Genomic DNA, 11,009 nt, shown 5'->3' with positions numbered 1-11,009 from the left:
TCCAAAATTCCCCCCCAATTACGTGGCCCCTTTGAAGTAAACAACAATTTAAAATGATTCTCCAACTCTACCCAAATGTGAGCTTCAGTATTAATCCAAAGATTCTCTTTTTTGAGTTGAGTAATTGTATTTCTTTGACGTCGTTGGATCGTAGAGAGATGAAAAAACCTTGTATTCTTATCCCCAGCATGGAGCCACCGGAACTGGGATCTCTGTTTCCAGTGTTTTTCCTCAATTTTTCATAAACTGTCGATAGAGTTTGAGAGGGAGGTAGCTTCAGTAGTCGGCTGAAGAGAGGTAAGGGAAGATTGAACATCTTGGAGTTGAGAAGAAAGCCGAGCAATCTCAAACTTACGATGCCCAAACTTGATTTTACTCCACTTTCAAAGGTCAACACGACAAAGGCCAAATTTAGACACCCAGCTTGCTGCAGGACCACCCCGAACAGTTCGTTGCCAAGCATGTTGGATTATTTTTTCACATTCTTCATCATCAGCCCAATAAGATTCAAAACGAAAAGGTGGGGGTGCATGAGGAGTAAGGTGAGACAAATGTAACAGAAGGGGACAATGATCCGACCCAAGATGAGCACTATGTAAAACAAGAAAATCTGGCCAGTTTTGAACCCACTCCGCATTCCCCAGGGCCCTATCAAGACGTTCTTATAAGCCTACTCCTCAAGAGTTTACAACGCTTGATGACTGGATTTTTGGGGTTCTGAATTGTGGTTCTTTTGGTAAGGAGGCGTCATGCTGGATCCTTACTGCCTTTGCCTTCACCAGCTAGTCCATTTGGAAAGCACGGTGTTCATTCCACTATGATCATTCTGTTTTGAGTTTGCCTAGTCCTGCTTCTGTGGCAGAGTTGACCACCCAGTGCATGTTTGATTTTCTCCTAGTCCACCAATTACCAGGTTCGGACTGTCTGTGCATTCGAGGGGCTCATCCCCACCCACCATCGTCAACACTGTGGATTGCTCCTCCAGATGGTATTCTCAAAATTAATTGTGACGGTTCGAGGGATAAGATGACTGGTGCGGCCTCTTCTGGCGTTATTATCCGCAACCCTACTGGGAATCTAGTGGATGGAGATGCTCGTTTTCAAGCTCTGTCTGCTGACATTGCTGAGTGCCAAGGTCTTTTGGATGGGATTAAGCTTGCCTATGGGAGGGGCTTTTCTCAATGTATAGTGGAAATAGACTCAAAGATCTGTTACTCTGCGGTTCAAAAGGATCCCTCCCTCTCCAACTAGCAGATGTACCCAATTCTTCGTGAGATTTAGCTTTTCAAAGCTTCTTTTTCGTTTCTCCATTGGTCTTGGGTCCCCAGGGAAGCCAACCAAGTTGCGGATTGCATAACTTCGTCGATGCGTCGGGGCTTGTGCGCTGAGGCCTGGGTCATTCGACCCCCAACCTCCCTGATTTTCATTCTCTCTCGTGATGGGCTGCCTTGTCCCCCGCTCCCTTTGTTATGCTTTCGTTGGCGCTGTGCTGGGTTTTCCTCTATTTTTTACTCTCTCTTGTAGCTTTTCTTTCGTTTTTTAACTTTTCTTGTCGCTTTGGTCTCTTTTCTTGTTTATGTTGTTTGACTGGTTGTGTAGTCTTGGTGGATCTTGACCTCTCTTTGGTTTTTGTTAATGCAAGTTCCTCTTTACCAAAAAAAAACATAATTCAAAGCCCTAAGAGCTTTTTATTTTATAAATATTTGTTTCAATCCCTTTTTATGTGATTGGAAGAGGGTGAGATTTAAAGTGGAAGAAACACCAGATCCTTAGGAATTAAAGTGAGAGAAAGGGAGAGAGTTTGAGTACACACACGTTGTTCTGTTTGGGCAATTTGATTCCGTTTTGCATTCGCTGATATCGAATTCAAATTGTCTAGGTTTGGTTAATTCCTATTTTATTTTATTTTTTGATCGAAAAGGTTTGGTTAATTATTGTTTCCACTGAATAAGCATTTTGGAAAATTTCATATTTTGGTTGATTTGAATTGACCTATCTTTTTAATTTGAGATCTGGGTAATTGTGCTTTGTGAATTTGACATTAAGATTTTCTTAATTTGAACTGATAGTGTGGAGAAATTCCCCTCATTGGGTTGTCAATGGTGAAGTTATCTTGAATTGGGGATCTGGGTTCTTTTGATTTTGTCAAGATAGGCTTTTGGGATCCTTAAGTTGAGCCAAATCTGTTGAGAGTGTTTGTCCCACATTGAAATGTTAAGGGATTTGGCATGGGTTTATAAGGAGTTTGGTTACTCCCCCCATTGCCAATTGTTTTTGGGGTGGAACCTCAACTTCTTTCATGGTATCAGAGCAACACATAGTCTAACGACTTCGTTTTTTCCCCTCCTCTCTTCATGTCTTCTTCTGCTACTTCGAGCTCTTCTGTCCGCATGGCGTCATCCTCTAACATCTCCAAGTTTTTGACTATCAAACTTGATCGCACCAATTTCCCTTTCTGGTGTGCACATATTGTTCATTTGCTTCGCAATCACAATCTTCTCTCTTTTGTTGATGGTTTTAGCATCTGCTTTGCTGCCTTTCTGATGATGCTGAAGGCAAACTCACTAAATTTGTTAATCCTGCGTATGAAGACTAGATCCAGCAAGACCAACAAATTCGTTCTTGGTTGAATTCTTCTCTTTCTTCCACTGCTTGTCTACTGTTGCTCTGTTGACTTTTGCTCATACTACCTGGGTTTCGTTGGAAAATTGCAACGCTTTTTAGTCGCACAATTGTATTTTGCAGCTTCGCATTGATCTTTTGTGGACTACTCGTAGTGACCTTTCCATTGCAGATTATCTTGACAAGGTCACTGCTCTCTAGTACTCTTGCATTGTTTGGTTCTCCTTTCAACGATGATGATCTTGTGGCCATTATTATGAATAACGTTGGGCCCATGTATGAAACTACTATTGCTTCTGCTCAAGCTCATGACACTCCCATCACCTATGCTGTGTTGGATGCTCTTCTCTTAAGTGCATAATGCCATCTTCAATATTTACCACCTCTTGGTGACACTGGTGCTACCGTTCTCGCTGCTGCTCGTGGTCGTGGTGGTTTCCGCAATGTGATTCCTTTTCCCGGCGGTGGTTTTCTATTTTTCTTGTAGCAATTTTTCTCACGATTTCGGTTCCGATTCTTCTTTCCTGTTTTTCTCCTAGCTTTGGTCGCGGCTTGTCTTCCTATGTGTCCGGTCTTCTTGGTGCTGCTCCTGGTGGTTCTGTTGGTGCTTCTTCATTGTGCCTCCCAGCTTTGCTGCTCCCGATCGCATGTAATGTCGAATCTACACCCATTATGGTCACTCTGCAATTGATTGCTTCAACCGTCTCAATCTTTCATATGAGGCTGAGTCTCGGCTCGCCTTACTACTTATGCTGCTCAATCTTCGCTAGTATTGCCGCTTCCACTAGCGATTTTTCCTCTTCTTAGCGGCTTATCGATTCAAAGCCAACTCTCATATCTCCGATGATTTGAGTCAGCTTTCTCATCCTCAGGAGTACTAGGGAATTGACAACGTTAATGGCGTGCTTGGTGGTACAGGTTTGGGAAGATCTTTTTCCAAGGGCGGAGTGATAATGGCCTCTATCCTTTTCCGGTTCCTTCATCTTCAAAGTTTTCCAATAGTGTCTTTGCATGTTTAGGTGTTACGTGGCTGATGGCGTTTGGCATTCGCAGCTCGGTCATCCTTCCAAAGCTGTTTTAAATTATTTAGTTTTGCGTCATAATTTGTCTCTTCAAGGCTCTTTTTCTCATTCTTTTTGTCAGTCCTGTCCTTTGGGCAAAAGTAGAAAAATTACCTTTTAAATTATTCAACTCTATTGCGTTGTCTCCATTAGAATTAATACATTCAGATGTTTGGACTTCTCCCTCTTTATCTTTTTCTGGGTTTCGTTATTATGTTTTATTTATTGATGATTTTTCTCGCTACACATGGCTTTATCCCCTAAAACTAAAATTCGATGTCTTTGCTACTTTTGTTCAATTCAAAACCTTGGTCGAGAACATGTTCAATACTAAAATTAATATAGTTCAGACTAATAGGGGTGGTGAATATAAAAATTCAATCCTTTTTCCATACCCATGGCATTCACCATCAATTTTCTTGCCCCATCACCCCGAACAAAATGGTTTGGCGAAACGTAAACATCGCCATCTGGTTGAAACTAGGCTAACTCTTTTGGCTCATGCCTCTATGCCTCTGTCATATTGGGTTGAGGCTTTTCATACTGCTACTTACCTTATTAATCGTTTGCCCACTCGTGTGCTTCAAAATGTTTCTCTTTATCACAGGCTGTTTCACAAGACTCCTCAATATGATTTCTTTAAAGTTTTTGGTTGTGCTTGTTTTCCCTATTTACATCCATATAATCAACATAAGCTTCAATTTCGATCAAAACAGTGTGTTTTCTTTAAATAACCATGGCTATCGTTGTCTTGATTTGCATACTGGTTGTGTTTTTCTATCTAGGCATGTTGTTTTTTATGAACATTGTTTTCCATTTAAAGACACCATCATCACTCCTCCTTTGGCTGCTAGCTCTCCAAGTCCACCTAAGGTCGTGATTGAAATTGGGTCTCCTCCTCCATCACCGCCTCTTCCTCCTACTCAACAGCCTGCTGCTTCTCCTTCTCTTTTGCAGGCTTACTGTCGTGATTCCCACCGCAATGTTTTAACATTTCCCTCCCATCTTGCAACGGAAGGAAATATAGGGTTTGCCAACTCTTCTCCTCCCTCACCAAGTGCTGCTGCATCTCCATCCCCAGTTCATCCTATGCTCACACGTGCTAAGGTTGGTATTTATAAGCCTAATCCTAAGTATGCTCATCTTACTGCTATTACTAATCACTTGGTTGAGCCCACCTGTTTTAGTCAAGCCCAAAAGTTTGAACACTAGCGCAAGGCCGTGGTCGAAGAATTTAATGCTTTACAAAAAACTGGCACCTGGACTCTGGTTCCTTCTAAACCTACTATGAATACAAATGAGTATTTCATATCAAGACATGCTCTGATGGGTCCATTGAACGGTTTAAAGCCTGTTTGGTGGCCAATGGTTTTCATCAACAAAAGGGTCTGGATTATGTCGAGACCTTCAACCCCATGGCCAATCACTCCACCATTCGTCTTATCTTAGCCATCACTATTCATTTTGGGTGGTCCATTTGCCAGCTTGATGTCCAAAATTCTTTTCTCCATGGTTCTCTCACTGAGGAACTCTACATGAAGCAACCTGCTGGGTTTCTTAATTCACAATATCCTACACATGTTTGTAAACTCAACCATTCATTATATGGGCTCAAACAGGCTCCGCGCGCCTGGTTTCAATGTTTTTCTACTCATCTTGAGCATTTGGGCTTTGTTACTTCCAAGGCCGATTCCTCCTTATTCATGTACTTTCATGGGTTTATTACTATCAACTTGTTGATTTATGTTGATGACATTTTAGTTACAGGCAATAGTTGGTCGCACATTACTCAACTCATTCTCGATTTGGGTCGTCAATTTTCTATGAAAGATCTTGGTCCCCTTGCATTACTTCTTAGGCATGGAAGTGGTACGAACCTTCACATGCCTACATTTATCTCAATCCAAATATATACTGGATCTCTTGACACGCACGAAGATGTTAGACTGCAAACCCTTGCCTACTCCTGCTGTTGGTGGTCGTAAATTAAGTTTGCATGACGGTGACCCATTATCTGATGTCTCTGAGTACTGAACTGTGGTTGGGGCTCTTCAATATCTTACTTACACACATCCAGACATTGCCTTTTTCGTTAATCAAGTCTGCCAATTTATGGATACACCCACGACAACTCATTGGGCTGCTGTCAAACGGATTCTTCGTTATCTTAAGTCTACCTCTGATCATGGTCTTGTATATAAACTTGGTGAGTTACGTCTTACTACGTATGCTGATGTTGACTATGCCGGTGATCCCGATGATCATTGCTCTGCATAAGGGTATTGTATCTATCTTGGTAATAATCTTGTTTTCTGGAGCCCAAGAAACAACGGGGTGTTTCAAGCTCCAGTACGGAGGCCGAATACCGCCAATTAGCTTATATAGCTGCTACCTTGTCCTAGGTGCGTTCGTTGTTTCGTGATCTTCGTATTCCCATTCCTCTTCCACATTTGTGGTGTGATAATGTCAGTGCAATCTCCCTTACCTCCACGTTTGGGCCCAACGGCCACACGTGCTCCCACGTCACCCAATATGTGTTGTCCACGTGTTAGGCTTGAAAGTTCGCCACATGTGCGGGGGCTGTTGACAGTGTTTGTCCCAAATTGAAATGTTAAGGGACCTAGCCTAGGTATATAAGGAGTTGGGCTACTCCCCCTATTGCCAATTGGTTTTGAGGTGGAACCTCAACTTCCTTTAAAATCATCAACAAGAGGCTCATGCAAAGTGGGAGTTGGGGATATGAGAATATTGGGCTGAGAGAATTGGATGAGATGGGTGTGGGGTGTTACAGGCGGAGTAAGTAATTCCATGGATATGGAAGACGCTAGTGGAATAGATGGTGGAGATGGGGGGTTGATGTTGTGTCTAAGGATTGGTGGGAGCGGCTAGTGGGGGTTAGAGGAACGCATGGTGGTTCATTTTTTGACATTTGTTTTTCTTTTAACTCTTTTTATTTTTACAAATTTATAAATAAACCCAATCCTAGACATGTATTTATAAAAAAACTCAAATACTATTTAAACATATAAACACACCCAAAATCAACCCCAAAATCAACAATTGTATTTTTTTTGGGCGTGTTTATAAATGGGTTTTGAATGTGTGTAATGATGGGTTTTGGGTGTGTTTATAAAGTGTTTTGGGTGTTGGGTTTTTTTATAATTTCAGCTCCCATTTTGGGTGTTTTAGTAAAACTCCCTTTTATTTTCTTCTCTTTTTTCTCACACTTTTGTTTTTCTAAAAAACTGACCATGTGCAAGTCACATGATAGAATTTTAGATGGACATCTAAAAAATTGACGGCAAGTCCCAACTTGAACATTTTCATATATTTTAAGTCCTTAATTTACCAAAACAAAATGTCATGGGGTAAATTGACAATTATGGTTTAGTTAGAGGCAAAGCCGCATTTAAGCCTTTTATTTTTGACAATATAAAAACATAAAACCATCTACCTTTCCCTATGCTGAGAGTGAGAGGATAGTCCCGCCTTGGACGACGGACTCAGTTGTGCTATTTTTCAGTCAAGCTCTTATAAAATCCCCATCTTTCTTCCTCTCTCTCTCTCTCTCTCTTCTTCAAATCAGGTACATCCTCTGTTATTGTGTCCATGTGAAGGCTTCAACTTTTTCATGGAAATCAAGTTTTTTTGTTTTAAATCTTTCCTAGTTGTTTGTTTGTGTTTATGATGCTGCCCTTTTGGTGTTCTTCCATTGATTTTGAAAGCATAATGTTGATTCTGGCAAACCATTTGTCTGCTCTTTGCTCGCTGCATGGTTACACAGAACGCTAGTTTATGTTGGTTTTTTTCGAATTTGTTGTATTGGTAGGTGGTGCTCTTAGATAAGATAGGCAATATGCTCTCTGTTTTTTTGAGGATAATGAAATACTAAATGTGGTTTATGATTTGTGTTGACCTTGTTTTTGTAGAAGATTTAAGGATATCCAAGATTTAATGATCCTTGTGGCTGCTGTTTTTACAGTTTAGATGTTTTTTTAATGTCTCTTGCTTAATGTCAAATGCTGATGTTAGGTTGATTATTTGAAGCAATTCGCTACAGCCTAACCTTTTTGTTGATGCTTTTTTTGGGAGGGCCAACTTAGATAGACGTAGAATGGTGGATGATGGATAAAGGTGAGGACCTTCAGCATGTGTGTGAAGATGTGAGCAAGTGATAAATATAAAGAAACGAGATATACGTGGTTTACCCTTAATGAATGGGCTACGTCCACGGAGAAGTATGTTCTCATTATAATAATGTATGATTACATTTGTACATGGGGTTGAACCCAAATATAAAGATAAGAATGGGGAAGCCCATGATTAAAGATAAAGCCCAGCCCAGGGATCCAGAAGAGAGTCCAAGGCCCAAGGGTCTAGATCCAAGACCCTTTTCTAAGTGGAGAGTGGTCTTCTTTCATAGGTGAAGGGGAGTCTTCATCTCTTGTAATTTTCCGATGTGGGACTCCTCTTGCTTTGCTTAGAGTTGTGACTTGTGGTAATGCTTCTTTGGCTAAGGTGATGACCTCTCAAAGCATGGCACATGGGTGATCTAGCCAAGCTAGTTGCTCGGTCAGTTACGGTACCAACAGTAGTCCCCCAAGTTCGAGAGTAAGAAGGTACTTATTGATTGGGGACTTGTAATTTTAAGTGCACTGGCCGAGCAACACCATAGTTCATATTCCAAGCTGTATAGTGCACTGCCCATAGTCCACCAAGTCCCCGGGTAAGAAGGACATTTGGAAGGGAGAAAACTTGGCACGAGGGTGCCGAAGGTGAAGGGGTTGCCGAATGCATAAAGTTGCATGTCGTAGGGTGACGTGGTTGGCCACGAGGGTGTTGAAGGCATAAGAATTGCATGTCGCAAGGCGATGGGCCTAGGCACGAGGGTGCCAAAGGTGACACAAAGCTTGTATGTTTGCAAGGCGATGTGCTTAGGCACGGGGGTGCCAAAGACAAAGGGGATGCCAAAGGCACAAAGCTTGCATGTCGCAAGGCGATGTGCCTAGGCATGAGGGTGCGAATGTGACAAAACTTGCATGTCGCAAGGCGATGTGGCCTAGGCACGAGGGTGCCAAAGGTGACACAAAGCTTGTATGTTTGCAAGGTGATGTGCTTAGGCACGGGGGTGCTGAAGACAAAGGGGATGCCAAAGGCACAAAACTTGCATGTCTCAAGGCGATATGCCTAGGCACGAGGGTGCCAAAGGCAACACAAAGCTTGCATGTCACAAGACGATGTGGCTAGGCATGGGGGTATCGAAGGCAAAGGGATGCTGAAGGCACAAAACTTGCATGTCGCAAGGCGATGTGCCTAGGCACGAGGGTGCGAAAGTGACACAAAGCTTGCATGTCGCAAGGCGATGTGGCCTAGGCCCCTTGGATGTATATCAAACGCAAACAGCCCGGTCCCTTGGATGTAGATCAAACTCAAGATCCTAGCCCCTAGACCATCTCGTGGGCTCGCAAAAATTGATCAAGACACCCTTGCCGAAAGGCAAGGACTGTGCATATCCGAAAAGGCTACCCATAGATACTCTTCAAGATCAAGCTTGCCGAAGGTCCAAATACCTACACCACTCCCTTACTGAAGCTGGGAAAACACGAAGTTTCCTTTCAAACTAGCTTTGCCAAAGACACAACAATCAAGGCATCAAAAAATTTGCTCATGACACCCTTGCCATTCGAGCGGAATAAAAAGGGATTCACAAAATGCTCACCTCAACCTGTGCCGAAATCACCAAGACCCGAGCCCATGCGCACAAGGTAGCCAAGACCTAGCCTATTGCCCGAAGGTACAACCTCAAGCCCAGCTCCGAAGCTTAGCTCCTAACGCCTACAAAAACGAAAGTTACCATCATGTCGAAATGAGCAAAGCTAGCCTTGCCGAACGGCAAGTCCCATGAAAAATCATTTTTGGTCTCAAAAAGTACCTTGTTGCCGAAAGAACAGCTCAAATACCTCGCCGAATCTTCAACGACCCACTCCGCGAAAATTTCACAATAACCCGACCCTCTCTCTGCAAAACCCTAGCGCGAACCATTGCGCTTACCAAAGGCCCACTTTGGCCTAGCCCAACTCTTGCCAAATGTCCGACGGCCTAGCCCATGCGCCAGGCTGACCCCGACTCTAAGACCTGTTGTAGATTGGTAGAGGCTATCTCACCGTGTATTCGTAAAGCCAAAAGAACTCTGCAGCCTAGTGAAAAAATTTCGGAAACTCAAAAAAATATACCTGGGCTACGTCCACGGAGAAGTATGTTCTCATTATAATAGTGTATGATTACATTTGTACATAGGGTCGGACCCGAATATAAAGATGACAAGTGAGATGCCCAGGCCAGGGATCTAGAAGAGAGTCCCCGGCCCTAGGGTCTAGCTCTGAGACCCGGATCCTCCTCTAAGTAGAGAGAAGAAGTCATCTTTTCACATGGATACTACTCCCTATTTATAGGGAGGTGAAAGTGGGAGGTTTGTGTAGATTTCTGATGTGGGACTTTGTGCAAGTTGATGTGGTGGTGACACGTGTCTGCCTTGGTGCTAGTTGTTTTAAGGCTGGATATGCTCGGTTGATTATGGTGTAAACAGTAGTCCCCCAAGTTCACGGTCGAGAAGTGACTTCTGGGTTGAGAACTTGTGAGTTTTTTGTGTAATCATGACCGAGCATTCCAGGTTTAGTGGGAGCTATAGGGCAGTCACTAGTCCTCCAAGTTGGCAAGCTAGAAGTTGCTTCAACATTTGGAAGGTACGGTGGCTGTGTGAGCTTCTAACGCTGTTGGTAGCTGGGTACCTAAACATTTTGCAGGGAGCCGGAGACTGGGATCTGTGGAGTTGAGCGTTGGTAGAGGCCGGGGCCTTGAGGCTTCGGCAAGGATGCTATGGTAAAGAAGCTAGGCCTTGAGGGTCCTGAAGCGAGATCCCCAAGCTATATATGGCACTGCCCATAGTCCCCAAGTCCGCGGGTAAGAAGGACATTTGGAGGAGAGAACTTGGCACGCGGGTGCCGAAGGTTAAGGTGTTGCCGAAGGCACAAAGTTGCATGTCGCAGGGTGAAGTGGTCGAGCACGATGGTGCCGAATGCGACACAAGATGTGGCTAGGCATGAGAGTGCCGAAGGCACAAAGTTTGCATGTCGCAAGTCGATGGGCCTAGGCAGTAGGGTGCCGAAAATACAAAACTTGTATGTTGCAAGGCAATGTGGCTAGGCACGTGGGTGCCAAAGGCGACACAAAGCTTGCATGTTGCAAGACAATATGGCTTGGCACGAGGTGCCAAAGGCAAAGGGAATGCCGAAGGAACACAAAGCTTGCATGTCGTAAGGCGATGTG

This window comes from Prunus mume, linkage group LG3 (genome assembly GCF_029339155.1).
Source record: "Prunus mume cultivar Tortuosa linkage group LG3, ASM2933915v1, whole genome shotgun sequence".
Taxonomy (NCBI): Eukaryota; Viridiplantae; Streptophyta; class Magnoliopsida; order Rosales; family Rosaceae; genus Prunus; species Prunus mume.
This window is presented reverse-complemented; position numbering follows the sequence as displayed.